The sequence below is a fragment of the Hemibagrus wyckioides genome, linkage group LG20, assembly GCF_019097595.1.
Source record: "Hemibagrus wyckioides isolate EC202008001 linkage group LG20, SWU_Hwy_1.0, whole genome shotgun sequence".
In the NCBI taxonomy this organism is placed as follows: Eukaryota; Metazoa; Chordata; class Actinopteri; order Siluriformes; family Bagridae; genus Hemibagrus; species Hemibagrus wyckioides.
Window position 1 is genome coordinate 15,375,635 of NC_080729.1, and position 2,758 is coordinate 15,378,392.

The window sequence follows — 2,758 nt, forward strand, 5'->3', positions numbered from 1 at the left end:
GGCTCACAGGATAAATTTCCTAAAATACAAACAGACATTAAAACAAAACTACGGCACATACCTTCATGGCAGGCACCAAGACAATAGGTTTCATCTACCAAACAATGCAGACCACATCATCTATCTGGCGGCCAGTCCTTTAACAGATCAATAAATAGGGAACAACGTCAGTTCATACACCTAATAACTTGCATGCTATATTAAAACGCAAATAAGTGGAGAAACGGAAATCCACATATCGTGCAGGCAGCAGTAGCTGTCTACGGGGGTACTAGTTAATAAAGTGCACAGCTCTTTAGAAGAGACAAGTAAAATGGCAGCCAAAGAGATGTTTGACCATTGACCTCGGCTGTAACGAAGATCTAGAATAAAACCCGCTTCCCAAAGGAAGTTAATATTAGCTAGAAGATGATAAAATCTTCTAACAACCAAGCACGCGAAATGCCAAACACATACAACATGAATTGACGCAACACCCGGCTGTTGCCTTTTTATATCCCCCCTAACTAGGGCCCAATAATGAGTAACGGGGGCATGACCAGAAATGTAAGTGAGCGTACAACCGACTCCATTTCACTACACTTACTTCATTTCTTAATGTACAGCTGAGGTCAAAAGTTTACATACCTCTTGCTGAATCTGCAAAATGTTAAGTGAAGTGAAACTGTTACTAATTCCTATTATTCTGGCATGACAGTTTGTTCATATTGTTGAAACACAGTGTGCATTTGTCCTTGAATTTTACTGATTCATCATGTTTCGTTTAGAGCTTCATGGCAGCAGTGCCAGGAGATGTGACTTCTCTGGAAAAAGATTACAAAGTTTCTCTCTGTCTGCTCTTGTTATCAGCTTTGTTTGCTTGTGTGTTTTTCAGAAGTTTTAATCATCGTTGCTTCTGTTGGTTAGTTTTAAATATGTTACTTAAAACTGAACCCCAGGAGGGTGGGAACATGCAGTTCAGATTTATTTAAAGGAGGTCAAAACTCAACCGGGTCTCAGTCAAAGCCGCTTTCTCCTTTACGTCAATCTCTAACACTGAAGGTAAGAGCTTATAGAATACCATTCTTGTAGATTACTGGATGGATGGATGGATGGATGGATTTTCAATATTCTTATAAAAATATTATTTCAGTCACTTTATATATAGTTAATCTGTAACAGCCAAACTGGCTCATTGGGCATTTATTTTGCAATTAAAATAAAATAAATAAATTGTTTTTATGCTGCAGAATAATGAAGACTCTGTTTGTGACTCTGATTCTTACCTTGATGGCGATGAGAGGTGAGCTTCAAAAGAGCTTCTGCTAGTTTTACACAAAAAATTGGTTCACATCACTGCAAAGACGTATAGAACATGGCAAAGAGCTGCACAAGAAGACTGCAAAGAAATAGAGTAGATAATGATAAATATACAAACTAACCAAGTGCTGAACTACGCATTAGGTAACCAACCAGTGATGGGGCAGAGATAAATAAAGACCAAAACAATGACGCACGTAAACAAAAAGCACTAGTCTGCATGATATATACACAAAGGCTTATAGATATATAGATACATTTGTCTGCATTCAGATGGACAGTGGAATAAATGTGAAAATGTGAACACAGGACTGGCGCTACTGTTATTTTGTAAAGAGAAAACAGTGTATATATAAAATTTGTGCAGAAGTTTACAGTGGCTGTTGGTCTTCACTCTGTTACAGGTGATTCTTTTCTAAAATGTTCATACTGCCATCCAGGGAAAGGTGAATTATGTTTGAATGATCTTCAGACCTGCATTTCCGAGGATGCCCTGTGTTTGACTTTTGAGCGGACGGATTTCCCAAGTATGTTTCCTCTTGTGTTACCTTTGCAGAAAATATAATTATTATATCAGGTTGTGTATAGGGACTTGCGCTGACCATTACATTTTCTTTATCTCCTTAGATACCTTCGTTAAGCAATGCGCCACATCCATAGACTGCCAACGTCTAGGGGAAACTTCGAATGGAATCGTAAAATGCTGCAATACAGACTTCTGCAATGGTCCTTTTAGTGTTTTCCCATGAACATAAACGTAAAACATAACAACCTTATTATTGTTGTTGTTCATCATGTAAACAGCTTCCTCAGTAGCATATTCTGCTCACTCTGAAACAAATCCAGTTTTGAATAAACTCTTAATACAGTCTTATCAGCAAAGTTTTTTTTTAATTTTTAACTGGAGACACAAGGATGTGGAGCCTGGTATAACAATCACACATGCACGTTAAACCAGACCAACTGAAAATTAGAATGTAAATAACGTAAAAATAAATTGACAGTATTCTCCACTGCATGGAAAGAAAGCCTTGTGAGCTATAAGTGCTGCTAGATCAGGACCCAGATCTCCGGGGTAGTCGCAATCACCCGTGTTGAGAGAATCAGATCCTCATGCAGGACAAAATAAAAGTGATGGATCACACAAACAACAAACAAGGACTGACAAAAACAGATTAAAAGGGCTGGTATACATTGGACAAATCATTAGGGTAAATAGGGAACAGGTGACGGCGGGAAAGCGGAACAGTAGGAAGGGCATGGTACAACACGTGGGAATACAGGCACAAAAAGTAAGCTATGGTGAAACACCTGCCAGCATCCACTCTGGTGGTCTGTCAGGGATCTGTCACAGTAGCTCCTGACCACTGTATCTCTCCATCCCAATAGAAGCTAGCAAAAATAACCTAGATTCTTATTTAAATATGTAGCGATGTTAACTAGGAATAAAGCCACCACA

The 2,758-nt window shown here is 38.7% G+C and overlaps 1 long non-coding RNA gene across 1 annotated transcript; it reads left to right on the forward strand.

Moving 5' to 3' along the window:
* Nucleotides 1-768: 768 nt before the first annotated feature.
* LOC131371198 (uncharacterized) lies at nucleotides 769-2,162 on the forward strand. Its single transcript, XR_009207510.1, has 4 exons — nucleotides 769-1,041; nucleotides 1,230-1,282; nucleotides 1,704-1,826; nucleotides 1,927-2,162. It is a non-coding gene; the product is annotated as an uncharacterized LOC131371198 (long non-coding RNA).
* Nucleotides 2,163-2,758: the final 596 nt, after the last annotated feature.